Below are 15,216 nucleotides of genomic sequence, written 5' to 3'. Positions count from 1 at the left end.
ATCCACAGGTAGGCACTGTTTTCTATGAAAAAATTTGATGTGTCCACGTTGTGTTTTGGGGCATTTCCTGTTGCGGGCGCTAGGCCTACCCACACAAGTGAGGTATCATTTGATCAGGAGACTTGGGGGAACTCTGGGTGGACAGAAATTTGTGGCTCCTCTCAGATTCCAGAACTTTCTGTCACCATAATGTGAGGAAAACTTGTTTTTTTAGCCACTTTTTGAGGTTTGCAAAGGATTCTGGGTAACAGAACCTGGTCAGAGCCCCACAAGTCACCCCATCTTGGATTTCCCAAGGTCTCTAGTTTTAAAAAATGCACGGGTTTGGTAGGTTTCCCTATGTGCCGGCTGAGCTAGAGGCCAAAATCTACAGGTAGGCACTTTGCAAAAAACAGCTCGGTATTCTGTCAAAAAATGTGATGTGTCCACGTTGTGTTTTGGGGCATTTCCTGTAGCGGGCGCTAGGCCTACCCACACAAGTGAGGTATCATTTTTATCGGGAGACTTGGGGGAACGCTGGGTGGAAGGAAATTTGTGGCTACTCTCAGATTCCAGAAATTTCTGTCACCGAAATGTGAGGAAAATGTGTTATTTTAGCCACATTTTGAGGTTTGCAAAGGATTCTGGGTAACAGAACCTGGTCAGAGCCCCACAAGTCACCCCATCTTGGATTTCCCTAGGTCTCTAGTTTTCAAAAATGCATAGGCTTGGTAGGTTTCCCTATGTGCCGGCTGAGCTAGAGGCCAAAATCTACAGGTAGGCACTTTGCAAAAAACAGCTCTGTATTCTGTCAAAAAATGTGATGTGTCCACGTTGTGTTTTGGGGCATTTCCTGTCGCGGGCGCTAGGCCTACCCACACAAGTGAGGTATCATTTTTATCGGGAGACTTGGGGGAACGCTGGGTGGAAGGAAATTTGTGGCTACTCTCAGATTCCAGAAATTTCTGTCACCGAAATGTGAGGAAAATGTGTTATTTTAGCCACATTTTGAGGTTTGCAAAGGATTCTGGGTAACAGAACCTGGTCAGAGCCCCACAAGTCACCCCATCTTGGATTTCCCTAGGTCTCTAGTTTTCAAAAATGCATAGGCTTGGTAGGTTTCCCTATGTGCCGGCTGAGCTAGAGGCCAAAATCTACAGGTAGGCACTTTGCAAAAAACAGCTCTGTATTCTGTCAAAAAATGTGATGTGTCCACGTTGTGTTTTGGGGCATTTCCTGTCGCGGGCGCTAGGCCTACCCACACAAGTGAGGTATCATTTTTATCGGGAGACTTGGGGAAACGCTGGGTGGAAGGAAATTTGTGGCTACTCTCAGATTCCAGAAATTTCTGTCACCGAAATGTGAGGAAAATGTGTTATTTTAGCCACATTTTGAGGTTTGCAAAGGATTCTGGGTAACAGAACCTGGTCAGAGCCCCACAAGTCACCTCATCTTGGATTCCCCTGGGTTTCTAGTTTTCAAAAATGCGCTGGTTTGCTAGGTTTTCCCAGGTGCCGGCTGAGCTAGAGGCCAAAATCCACAGGTAGGCACTGTTTTCTATGAAAAAATTTGATGTGTCCACGTTGTGTTTTGGGGCATTTCCTGTTGCGGGCGCTAGGCCTACCCACACAAGTGAGGTATCATTTGATCAGGAGACTTGGGGGAACTCTGGGTGGACAGAAATTTGTGGCTCCTCTCAGATTCCAGAACTTTCTGTCACCATAATGTGAGGAAAACTTGTTTTTTTAGCCACTTTTTGAGGTTTGCAAAGGATTCTGGGTAACAGAACCTGGTCAGAGCCCCACAAGTCACCCCATCTTGGATTTCCCAAGGTCTCTAGTTTTAAAAAATGCACGGGCTTGGTAGGTTTCCCTATGTGCCGGCTGAGCTAGAGGCCAAAATCTACAGGTAGGCACTTTGCAAAAAACAGCTCGGTATTCTGTCAAAAAATGTGATGTGTCCACGTTGTGTTTTGGGGCATTTCCTGTCGCGGGCGCTAGGCCTACCCACACAAGTGAGGTATCATTTTTATCGGGAGACTTGGGGGAACGCTGGGTGGAAGGAAATTTGTGGCTCCTCTCAGATTCCAGAACTTTCTGTCACCGAAATGTGAGGAAAACTTGTTTTTTTAGCCACTTTTTGAGGTTTGCAAAGGATTCTGTGTAACAGAACCTGGTCAGAGCCCCATAAGTCACCCCATCTTGGATTTCCCTAGGTCTCTAGTTTTCAAAAATGCATAGGCTTGGTAGGTTTCCCTATGTGCCGGCTGAGCTAGAGGCCAAAATCTACAGGTAGGCACTTTGCAAAAAACAGCTCTGTATTCTGTCAAAAAATGTGATGTGTCCACGTTGTGTTTTGGGGCATTTCCTGTAGCGGGCGCTAGGCCTACCCACACAAGTGAGGTATCATTTTTATCGGGAGACTTGGGGGAACGCTGGGTGGAAGGAAATTTGTGGCTACTCTCAGATTCCAGAAATTTCTGTCACCGAAATGTGAGGAAAATGTGTTATTTTAGCCACATTTTGAGGTTTGCAAAGGATTCTGGGTAACAGAACCTGGTCAGAGCCCCACAAGTCACCCCATCTTGGATTTCCCTAGGTCTCTAGTTTTAAAAAATGCATAGGCTTGGTAGGTTTCCCTATGTGCCGGCTGAGCTAGAGGCCAAAATCTACAGGTAGGCACTTTGCAAAAAACAGCTCTGTATTCTGTCAAAAAATGTGATGTGTCCACGTTGTGTTTTGGGGCATTTCCTGTCGCGGGCGCTAGGCCTACCCACACAAGTGAGGTATCATTTTTATCGGGAGACTTGGGGAAACGCTGGGTGGAAGGAAATTTGTGGCTACTCTCAGATTCCAGAAATTTCTGTCACCGAAATGTGAGGAAAATTTGTTATTTTAGCCACATTTTGAGGTTTGCAAAGGATTCTGGGTAACAGAACCTGGTCAGAGCCCCACAAGTCACCTCATCTTGGATTCCCCTGGGTTTCTAGTTTTCAAAAATGCGCTGGTTTGCTAGGTTTTCCCAGGTGCCGGCTGAGCTAGAGGCCAAAATCCACAGGTAAGCACTGTTTTCTATGAAAAAATTTGATGTGTCCACGTTGTGTTTTGGGGCATTTCCTGTTGCGGGCGCTAGGCCTACCCACACAAGTGAGGTATCATTTGATCAGGAGACTTGGGGGAACTCTGGGTGGACAGAAATTTGTGGCTCCTCTCAGATTCCAGAACTTTCTGTCACCATAATGTGAGGAAAACTTGTTTTTTTAGCCACTTTTTGAGGTTTGCAAAGGATTCTGGGTAACAGAACCTGGTCAGAGCCCCACAAGTCACCCCATCTTGGATTTCCCAAGGTCTCTAGTTTTAAAAAATGCACGGGTTTGGTAGGTTTCCCTATGTGCCGGCTGAGCTAGAGGCCAAAATCTACAGGTAGGCACTTTGCAAAAAACAGCTCGGTATTCTGTCAAAAAATGTGATGTGTCCACGTTGTGTTTTGGGGCATTTCCTGTCGCGGGCGCTAGGCCTACCCACACAAGTGAGGTATCATTTTTATCGGGAGACTTGGGGGAACGCTGGGTGGAAGGAAATTTGTGGCTCCTCTCAGATTCCAGAACTTTCTGTCACCGAAATGTGAGGAAAACTTGTTTTTTTAGCCACTTTTTGAGGTTTGCAAAGGATTCTGTGTAACAGAACCTGGTCAGAGCCCCATAAGTCACCCCATCTTGGATTCCCCTAGGTCTCTAGTTTTCAAAAATGCACAGGTTTGGTAGGTTTCCCTATGTGCCGGCTGAGCTAGAGGCCAAAATCTACAGGTAGGCACTTTGCAAAAAACAGCTCTGTATTCTGTCAAAAAATGTGATGTGTCCACGTTGTGTTTTGGGGCATTTCCTGTTGCGGGCGCTAGGCCTACCCACACAAGTGAGGTATCATTTTTAGTGAAGCTAAGAGATCAGGGCAGGCGACTTGGTTGGAAACAGGTAGATTCCCAACAAGTTGTAGAAAGGGTGGTGGGGGACAACCTACATTTGTTCACGGAAATACTTTTGGTAGAGACTCCTAGTCCCAAAGAAGTCATGGATGCAAAATCTGAAATAAACATAGCATTTAGAGATTGTTTATTTACAATAGGTAGTCACCCCAGTAAGCGCAGATGTGGGTGGTTTGATAAGGCCTGTTACGATGCTAGGGCAAACATGAAAATGGCCCTAAAGGAATACCCCAGACATAGGGCCCTTGTGAAAGAAGCAAGGATTAAGTATAAAAGGACTTTGAGGGAGAATAATTTGAAACATAAAGAAAAAGCTTGGGAGGATTTGGAGCGTGCTACAGTCCTGAAGGACCCTGGTTTGTTTTGGAAGGTGGTAAATAGAGGTTCTTTTGTAACAGAAACATCTGAGGGTCTGGGCTGCAATATTGCCCCGGAGGCCTGGGTAAATTATTTTTGCTGAATTTTTAAGGGAATCCGCCTAAGAAATAACCGGGAAAATGAGTAGGATGTGGCTCCCAATCTAGCGATCAGGTTTTCGTTCCAGGAGGTTATTGATGCACTCCAGGGTAGTGCTAGTAATAAAGCCCCGGGACGGGATTCGATCCCCATGGATCTGTATAAATCCTGTCCCCAGTTATGGGCACCTATCCTTTTAAATGTTCTTAATGCAGCAGTTACTGTGGGAATGCCTGCCTCCTGGAGATTGGCCTGTATTATCCCAGTGTTTAAAAAGGGGGATCGGAATGATCCTAAGTCTTATCGCCACATTTCCCTCCTTGATTCTTCTGCGAAGATTCTGGGCCGGATCATCTTAAGGCGTATTGAGGCCTGGATGGTAGATAATGAAATGAGCCGGGACCAATACGGATTCAGGGTAGGTCTTGGCATGCGAGAACAGTGCATTAACCTATTGATGATGATTGGGAAATATACGCAAGCTAGGAAGGGAACCCTCTACCTTGCTTTTATGGACCTTAGTTGTGCCTTTGACAAGGTAAATCGGTCTATACTGTGGGAGAGGCTAAATCAGTTAGGGATGGATTCTAACATTGTGGAGTTGCTCCGGTACCTCCACTCAGGAACGTCTGAAAGTGTGAGGGTGGGGATAAACAGGGAATGTTCAGAGGCTTTTAAGCTCACAAGGGGCGTTCGCCAGGGGTGTGTTTTGGCCCCCACTCTGTTCCTTTTACATACAAATGGACTGTCGGATTTTCTGATGGAACACTGCAGGGATGTCCCTAAGGTGAATGGCATTAATGTCCCTGTGCTGACGTACGCGGATGATGCGGTTCCTATGGCCCGCACTATGAATGGCCTCCGTGAAGCAGTTAGAGCTTATGCTTCTTTCATGTCAGTTTCAGGCTTAGAGATTAACTATAAGAAATCACACTTTATGGTATGTGGTAGACCCTTGAGTAGGGTGGGAGAGCTAAAGATTAAAGAGCAAATTATTAGCAGGGTTCGTGAATTCCCATATTTAGGGGTCATTTTTTACGACAAAGGTTCATGGAAACCCTGTATTGCCAGAAGGAGTATGCTTTTCCATGCCACAGTTGGTGCTACATTTGAGTTTGCTGCAAGAGTAGGAAGTAGACCTGTTAAGCCTTTGCTTGAAATTTACAGGTGGAAATGTCTCCCTGTCCTGCTGTATGGTGCAGCACTTTGGGGGTATATGGATACCCGAGCCCCTACTGTAGAAGAAAATCGCTTCTGTAGAAGGCTATTGGGAGTTGGCCAAAATACCTCTGGTTTTTGCCTTTCATCTGGAACTAGATCTCGAGTTTGTACAAGACACTATTCAGTTGGCTCCCCTCTTGCTATGGATCTCTATTTGGAGTAATGAACATGCCACCTTTAATAGAGAGATTTTAAGGGACTGTTTGGCCTGTGACAATGTACAGAAAATTCCCTGGCTGATGTATATAAGAAAGGCGTCCCATGATCTGGGGCGGCCTGACTTGTTTGACACTCCTGAGGGTCTGACTAGCCGTGATAAAAATTGGGTAACGGATAACTTCTTGAGAATCCGGGGGGACAAAAGAGAGGGGGAGGTTTTAGGGAACGAATCGGTCAGAAATTTTATCATGTTAAAGATGGGGGCGGGCCCTGAGCCCTATCTCTTAGAGATAAATGATGTGAGGGAAAGTTCTTTTGTTACTCGATTTCGTTTGGGGATTATTAGAAGTAATCTATGTTTCCCGTTAGGCCAGTATGGTGAAAAATCTGTTAGACCGTGTCCTTGTGACGGGGTGTCCTTGCAGGCCTTGACCCATTTTACATTATTTTGTGTTTTTTATGCACCTTTTAGAAGTCGTTTTTTATTACCTTTGTTGGGGCCCAAGGGTTTTGTGCAGTATCGCCCTGCTTTTATGTCCTGCAAATGGCTTCAGATGCATTGGTGTGGATTGTTCTTGAGGGGAGCTATTACTTGGCGCCGTAATGTAGAGTATTTTTAAGAATTGCTTTTTTTAATTCTTAACAATGAGGTTTTATCTGTTTTTATCTAATGGATATTTTTATATATTGTTTTATTGCTAATTTGGCTTATGTATTGTTTGTTTACTTGTTTTAATGGTTGAATTATTTCATACCGAATAAAGTCTTTCTTTCTATAAAGAATGTCCATAGTAGGGCATTAGTTATGTAACAAGGCTTCAGTATCTGGAGGAACTTGGTTTACCCGAACAACTACATACTGATTGAACACCGTGTGCAGAACAGGTTACCTTTTTATCTGTGGTTCACAGTCAACATAAACTCGGTTAACCATGAAGTGTATGGTATAGGGTCAGTGTTGGACATAACACAAGCTTTACCTATGGGGTCATATGTATGATAGCAGTAATGATGTTTCATATTATTTCGAGCTACTTTGCACTTAATCTCATATCTCTTTAAAGAGCAATGTGTACAAAAGATGATTGGATGATGTCATGAGTGATGTCATCAATGATGTCATTTGAGATATCATCAGTGATGTCATAAATGGCATAGAACATGTCATGAGTGATGTAATATATGGGGCATAACCAGTGCATGGTGGGGGGCAGAGCTAACTATAACTGGTGAATTTCTGTGTTTTATTTTTAGTTCAAAACGTTAATGTTGTCACTGACATATTCACCTAACAATCACAGTACTTTAACCTTTGTTTTTTTCAGTGAACATAAATATGCATGCTTTCTGAATAACTTGATTTATTGATTGATTCATTTATGAATAATTAATGTGACCAAACGTTGCTAATAAACTTTCATGATATGGACACCATCCTGCGTCAGGGAGCCATACTGGTTTCAGTGAAAGTGGACCGTATGATTACTGCTAGCTCCTGTCATACGATTCCAGTCGACAATCAGGTCCGTACAACCAGTGGATGATCCTGTGCAGCAATTATACTAAAGTATTTAGATACAAGAGGATCCGTCCGAACACTGCAGATAGAAAGGCCACTCTACTGGCCAATGATGTCTTCTCTGGCAGTCTGAGTTCTGTGGTTAGTTGTATAAGGTGGGCACCAATGCTGCGAGGTAAACAAACACAGCAGATCGGAAAGGCACAGGGTCATAATATACATACATGAAGTTACGACCTGCAGTCCATGATCTACGCTGAGATCTTAACTGAGCGATCTCAATATGGGAGAGTTAAAAATTGGAAGACAACAGATAGTCTTTTATAGCATAGTGGTGGGACTTTTTTCTACAAAATATCAATCTGACAAAATTCATGGTCGAAATTAATTAACATCACTGATGATCTAATGCTTTCCTGGTAGTCTAGTTAGAGCGACCGGATGGAGGAGACGGTTGCATACCCTTCACCAGGTATTCGGGGTTAGAAGCTTGACCGGTCTTCTATGATATAGTGTAAAAGGTAGTGTTCAACACGTGAAACTTCATCGAGGGGAGGACTAGACCAACCATACTAATGCGAGGACACCTAAAAAATGGAAAAACATTTATAGATCTGGTTTGATGACATCTTAGATGGTCATTGAACGGTTATGACTTAAAAGTAACATATTGTCCTCCCATCTGCTCACTATTGAAACCATGCAAATGCGGTTATAATATGAATACTGAAAGCTCCTAAATATAAGGCACAACCTGTGTTGAAACGTATTTTTCTTGGAATGACAAAGTCTCATCCCGATACTTTTCTTCATCTTTTTGTAAATGTCCCTGCCCATGTTCACAGGTATGGAATTGTAAAATTGTTTTGCATGCATAACAGCCCTAAGCAGAGATTATGCCTGATCTAGGCACTTCCTGTTATTTAATGCTTGGCTCATTCCTGGCTTATGGAGCCTGATTTATGCTATGCTGCCAGTGAACCATCTGTGTGAAATATTGAGCTATCCCACAGGGCGCTGCCTACTTGATTATATTTTATAAGCATATTTTTCAAGATGTGTAGTCGGTGGTACTTGTCAGACTATTTAAAAAAGCAATAAGAATAATAGCACATATATTGTTATTAATAATAAACACAAAGGTGATCTTGTATTTACAGTAATGAATAGGTTGTGACTAGAATCAGTTTCTCATTAAAGGCTTCATGAAATATGTATTTATGTGGTATTTATGGGGCGGAAACGTAGACAGGATTCTGGATTATTGTTCCAGATCCTGGGGAGGGAGAAAGAAAATCATGGTTTCCTATTTTAAATTTTATTATTTTTTTGTCTCTAATCTGTTAGTGTCTTTGTTGCGAATGTGTTGTGAACTGCCAAAGAATCTTAGGAAAAATACAGCAGGTGGTATTCTCCCAATTCTGCTGGTCGTAGGTGGGCATTTATAGCATTCTGTTTGCTGGTAGCTCAGTCACCAGACAGCTGAGACTTACTGAAGTGTTGTATGATGAAAAATGGACAGGTGATACCGATATGTGAGGATAAAATGCTGTATTCTTTCTCGTCGGTTTCTGCCACGTGTAAAAGAGTGCTGCCATTAGATTTGACTTCTTACCTTCTTTTAGAGTCATGGTTGCTAATTGTCTGTCCCCCTGCTATGCACATTGCCTCTCACTGTTTGCATATGCTTGTGCTGTCCCTTCTGTAATATGAACTGTGCAGTGCACAATGTGTACAAAAGTAATCTGAGGGATGCATTTCCTAATTTGCATAGGAGCATTGCCAAATGAGAACGAGGAACGTGTTGTCCTTTGTGCCGTGCCTGACAGACGGTGTGACAGGACAAAGAAGCAATGGGTGACACGCTAATTGTGCACCACGTAGAAGATTGTGCATGGTCTGAGCTCCCTGAGGGTGTTCCTTCGATGGGATCAAGGGACCCCCGTGAGCCCTCCTGCAGGCAGGTGTAGTCAAATACAGCACTCATCTGCAGGGTACACCTCAGTGTGGCTTGGTCCGCCCTCTGAAGTAAAAGCCCTTTCATTGGTTTCCAGCAATGGAGCTTGTGCTCGCACTGACCACAGCGCACATTTTGTAAGTTGTGCGCTGCAGCACTGATCAGCAGTGTATGCCCAGTATGTTATTGCATCCTCGGTGAATATTTCTCAGTTTAACCGGTATCTATATTGCAATATTGACCCTAAATATTCTGCAAAGGATATTCAGATGTGACTTTAATAGGAAAGTATCTGGTACTTGGTTTTCCTGTCCAAGGTAACAGTACGTGTTAGGAGAGGGCTTCTTTTTGTGATTTTTGCACATTTCTGTGTTTTGTGGTGCATTTTATGTGTGGGGGAGTATTTTAATATTTGTTTCTATTATGTCAGTGGTCTATGTCAACGTAAACAATATTTATAAACACGCCTGCAAGGAAAACCGCTAATGGCAAAGGAACTTCTGATGTGCACTGAACAGAAATTTTCATTTTTGTATTTAGTTATTTTTGCATTTTTTCTGAACCTATTCCATGTAGTGTCAGCATTCCTTACATTGAGACAGAACTATGGAGTCTGACAGTCTCAAGTTGCATTTAATTAACCATAGGTTTCTTCACTGAAATGGCAGAACCAAGGACCTAAGCAGTAACCATTAATAAACAAATAAGGCATATTTGGTAGTGGAGCAAGTTGGGACTGCTAGGAATAGTGAGGAGAGGAGAAAACTAATCAAAAAGAGGGGGAAACAGTGTTGATAAGAGAGAGAGGAAGACTGAAGAAGGCCCTTAGGATCATATTTCAGCGGAACCAGGTGTTGGAGGGGGGAGGGAAAAATAGTAGTGGAGAGGATATGTAGTGGACCAAGAAGAGGGAGGAAGGAAGAATAGAGGAGAAAGTGAGTGTAGCAAAATGTAGGAAAATAGGTTATTAGTTGTGTGGTTTGCACAAGTACTAGGTCCACAATTTCTCCTTACTAGGAACCAAACACCCCATTGTAGCGCTTGAATCTTTCAGGATAGAGAAGCAGAGCAGTCCAAGGCCTACTCAGGGGAGGTGGTGTTAACTAGTAATAACCATTCTTTGTCATTCAATGATAACACTCAATAAGTAATTGTTCAGTTAGGGCGTTTTCTTTAGAAAAGTAAAAGTAGATTTATTACACACACATACTACTATATACTATGCATTAATTTACAAGTATGTACATCAGGCAGATTGGAAATGCCTTAGATTACATTGCTTAATCACCTTTGACTCCCTAAAGGTAAGTCTATTGGCTTGGTCAAAACACCGCCATTTTGCGCATTAAATCAATAATCCATAATAACTTGGTGTTAATGCACCTATTAATGTCAGTAACACATATCCACCTTGATCAATAATCACTGTCAACATTATTATGTCAATAAAGCATTTTAAAATGAACAACACGTGTCTCTGTGCTCCTAGTAAAATTCTAAGCCAAATAGATTGGCATCACTTTCTGTTAACATAAAAAGCAACCATAGGCCACATCATATATAGCGAAAGAAATAGCCCCTACCGGGTGCTTCACTCTCAGCTGTAGAGCAAAAGCTCTAGCCTGGGGGAGTGCTTTGAAAAATTTAGTGAAAATCCCAGAGGGTCATGGATTCCAAGACCCCACAAACGTAGGGTTAGTACATTTTAAAACTTCTTTGGGGGGGCTGCTGCACTCCTGAAGTCCCCCACATGCTTTCTTTTTTAACACTGGTGGAGCCCCTGCAGTCATGGGGGTTACCACAAGAGGAGGAGAACATATTGAAACAGCCCCTCCAAGAGCAATATGGGGTGGTCCAACTGGAGGAGCAATGAATATCTTATAAGCAGTTCTCCTGCTGTGTTGAGGAGAGCCACTTTCATTTGTTGCATGCAGCCGAATGCCATGCACCTCCTTTGTATTTTTTACTGTTTGGGAATGCCTGTTCCCACCCTGGCACCCCACCTTCTCCCAGTGTTGGGGACAGCCCTGGCTGCCCCACCAGCTCCGGTGAGGTAGCCTCTCTTTCTGCTCTGTTCTGCCCTGCTCGTTCAGTGCGTACATGCTGTTGTTTTCCTGATGATCGCCAACTCCCCCAGGCGTGGGCACAAGCAGGAGATGGGTCCACCACCTCTGGGGGAATGCAGCAGCAGTCTCCCTTCCTTTGCAGCAGCCCAAGCGGAGATGGGGGCAAAAGTGAAACTGGTGGGGGGGCTCGCATGCGCCCTCCATGGAAAAATTACATGAATTCATGATGACCCCCCTTCCCTGGTATTTGTAGGAAATGTATCCTAGCGCCACACACTTTGTTTGGTAAATAAGTCAAAATACCATATTTGGATGATCTTGGGCTCATTTTACTCCTCCCGATGAGCTCTAGCCACCAGGAGCAGACCTCCTCACATCCAAAGTGGTGCAATCTACAGAGAGCTGATTCTCCTGGATCCCTGAGCCAACCTTCCTTCTTGTCTTTGTCTCTGGGTGCAGAAGTCAAGAGCTTTTCCCCAAATGGTCCTCAGGGGGCTTAAGGTGGCTAGCCTCATTGGCCTCTGGTGAGACCGACTGGTCCTTGGGTCAACTGGGGCAGAATCCTTAGTCCTTTTTGGGCATCAGGGGTTCCTCTTTCCAATTGTTCATGGTTGTCGCAGTCCCAGGGTCCAGCAGAGAAAAGCACAAACAACACCAACTAGAGAGTCTTCCCCCTGTGCAAGAACTTTTAAATGGGGGCTGAAAGGCTCTCAAAGCTAAACACCTCTGGGTAATCCTAGGGTGGCATATCATCTCTTCACTCCTGTCCCAACCCTCCTGCACAACATGATGGGGCAGTTCAAGATGGCATAATCCATGTCAGTGGTCACATCTGCTCCTCGGGTCCAAACTCCACCCCTCGCTGATATCACTGCCAGGGCCTTTCCTACCAAGGGTTGAAAGAGGATCCCCCTCCTGTGTTGAATCAAGTAGTCTGGGCCTCCTCCTTTGTTTAGTGGGCCTGGACTGTCTCCAGCCCTTGTGCACTGTGACAGGTAATTAACGGATGCACATTTTTTGTCCCTACCTTTCCCTTCTCAGGAGCTGAGGGAAGTACTGTTAATTACTCTTTTTGTGTGAATCAGCCTTTGTTCCTGGTGCTGGAGAGAAATGTAATTGACTTGGCACAACAGGGTGACAAAAGTCCTTGGCTTTGATCCTGAGCTGAGCCAGAGAAATATGACAATTCTGGATGATCCATAAGTTGGAGGGGTATCCTCTTGAAACTAGCAGTTTGTATTTCTTTTGCACTGGTTCCACCCTATTTTTATTTTTCAAGGGACTTTGTAGCCAACAGACACTGCACTCTAAGGAAGTTTTCCTCCTATGTGTATAATAAAGTGTCACCACAGACAAAACAGTAAATCACACTGAATTTACTTATGAGTGTCCACTAACATTATAAGTCCTACCCCAGGTCAATAGCTAATCCTGTAGAGTCCTTCTATGCCAGGTTACTTGTGTGAAATTCACAGGCTGCGCACAACAGTAGTTTCACACACAGCCCTCACATGTGTGCACAGACGTATAGACATATCCACATGTAACCAACCAATTGCCCCTTATTCTTGCTGTGTCACATCAGCCTTATCTTAAAGGCAGACACTGGTGGTAAACATGCGCAGTCCATTTGCCATGTGATTAGTGTGAGTGAGAGATATGTAAAGAGAGTCACCCACAGTAAAAAGTTAAAAACGCAGTGATCCAAAAAGCAAAAAATCTAGGCATACTGAATGAGCGCAACCTAACTTCAACACAAAACAAAAAGGTAGTAGACAAAACGGTAAGAGGGACTTTCAATGGTAGGGAGCATAAGGAGAGTTAGGATAGATTTGGCCCCTGGGATAGACTGGGGTATGAGGGTGAAAGATTGGGAAGAAAGGAGAGTTTATGTCCTTGTTTTCTAATTCAGGTGTGTTTGAAAAGAAAGGTGTGTTTGAAAAGCAAGAAAGAAGTTTTTGTGGAGTTCCAGTAGGTCATCTTTACATCTCAATTCGGCAGAGATCGAACTCAAGGGGGATTGGACTGCTCCAGTGAAGGATTGGGAGCAGACTACAGGTGTCCACAGTCTTGTTGATGTGTTTCATCCAGAGATTGCTGAAGTGGAGAAGAAATAATCTGTCTGGCTGCAGGGAATTGTCTTTTATGCCTTCAGTAGAATCAAATACAGCTTTTCAGAAAAAGGGGTGATGTGGTTGTGTGTTCCCTGTTCTAGACATAATTGAACTGGTGAATATGGGATAAATGTGAGACATGAAAGTTTGGAATTTGGAACCCCCATGATCCCATAGCTGTCACTAGAAATAAATAGGCCTTGTACCACGAGTCTGATCTTTGCTGGTAGCAGAAGGGGGTCTGAGTGCTTTTAAAAGAGGGAACCTGTACAATGTAGTCAGTCTGTGGAGACTTGGACAAAAAGTGGTCTACAAAGACGCCAAAGGGGGTAATTACATTTTTAGATTGGGGGAGGCTGAAGCTGTCTGATCTGGGTTCCTCTAGTCACCTGAAATAGCATATACTCATTATCAAAGCAGTAAACCTACTCTTTAATTTTGTTTCTCATAGTGCCATTATTGAACACACCATAAATGAGGATTCTATCGCATGGGCGGCTTATGGAAGACTTTTTGTCCACCCGCTTCATCCTTGAGCAGACTCATCTGATGCCAACCGGACCTTGAAGATGGAACTTCTGCAACTTGTGGAAGGTAAGATATGCAACTCTTAGAAAAATATTTAAAACGTACGCTTATCGAGGTAGGTGCATTGGAGCTGCAGCAAATAAGCCATGACTACAAAAAGTTCCATGCACTCTGGAGTTTAATGTTTTGCTCTAAATATGAACATTACACTTAGACGTTAAACTCTAAACCATTGTCAAAAGTTTTTCCCAGTGTTCCGATCTATATCTTTTTTTTTATTTTATATATTTGTAAAGTGCCCACTCAACTGACAGACTGTATCAGAGCACTAGAGGATGGAATGAGAGGACTCCAGTCAACAAAATAGAACCAGAACCTCCACAGGGCATGACTGGGATCTGTAGGCAGAGCAGCGAAGGTGGGTTTTTGACTCTCCTTTGAACTTCACATAGCCAGTTTCCAGTCACAGGTGAGGTGCAAGAGAGGTCCAAAGAGCACAGCCCAGGGTGTATAGTGAGCTTCCTGAGTACCCATTATCTTGTTTTTTCAAGACGTAGCAGTTTAAGGAGATTGACCAGGTGCATCATGTCAGCTGATTATGGTTGAGGAAAGAACAGATGTGTAGTACATGGATACATTTAATAATGCCATCTGTTAAAGGGTACATGTGCACCACATGAAAACACAATCTTGGAAAGAAGGCACTCTATAGGTAACAGGAGTGAGGTGTTCGATGAAACCGTTCACAGTAGCTCCATCTTTGGAATGCTAAGATTTGCAAGCAATTACCAACTGTTAACACTCTCTTGAGAAGATAAGTTAAGAGCTGATGGGTGGAGTCAAGTTGGGGACAGTCAGGGCTGGGTTGTGATATGTGGAGGTTGGAAAACCATGGGTGGTGGCAGAGAGGACTGCACACAATAATTGTAAGAGCTAGGGTGAAGTATCCAAGGCCCGGGCAGAAGGTGACCCGAAAAAACACAATAGATGCTTTGGGTGACTGCCAGTCAGCTTATGGAATCTGGACTGTTTCTGGCTATATCGATTGGGTGGGAACAGGTTAGGACAGCTTCACCCAAATTCTTGGTTGAGTTTCTTCTTGCATTTCACAGACAGTAAGTATTTCCCTTTGCCTGAAATGCATCTGAAATCTGTCACACCTTTTTCTTAAAGACTAATATCCCCTTTGGAAATTGGAAGGGTCATTATGGACATGAACCTTACTAATTGTATCAA

General features: G+C 43.6%; 1 protein-coding gene across 2 annotated transcripts in view; it reads left to right on the top strand.

The window, feature by feature from the left end:
• The window catches only part of LOC138246419 (G protein-activated inward rectifier potassium channel 4-like), a 311,193-nt gene that overhangs the window by 94,294 nt on the left and 201,683 nt on the right, over positions 1–15,216 (top strand). For both annotated transcript variants that reach the window (XM_069201024.1, XM_069201023.1), the window contains exon 2: positions 13,904–14,046. The gene's annotated coding sequence lies outside the window, so the exon portion shown is untranslated. The remainder of the gene's footprint in view (positions 1–13,903; positions 14,047–15,216) is intronic.

This window comes from Pleurodeles waltl, chromosome 7, assembly GCF_031143425.1.
Source record: "Pleurodeles waltl isolate 20211129_DDA chromosome 7, aPleWal1.hap1.20221129, whole genome shotgun sequence".
Taxonomy (NCBI): domain Eukaryota; kingdom Metazoa; phylum Chordata; class Amphibia; order Caudata; family Salamandridae; genus Pleurodeles; species Pleurodeles waltl.
This window is presented reverse-complemented; position numbering and strand designations above follow the sequence as displayed.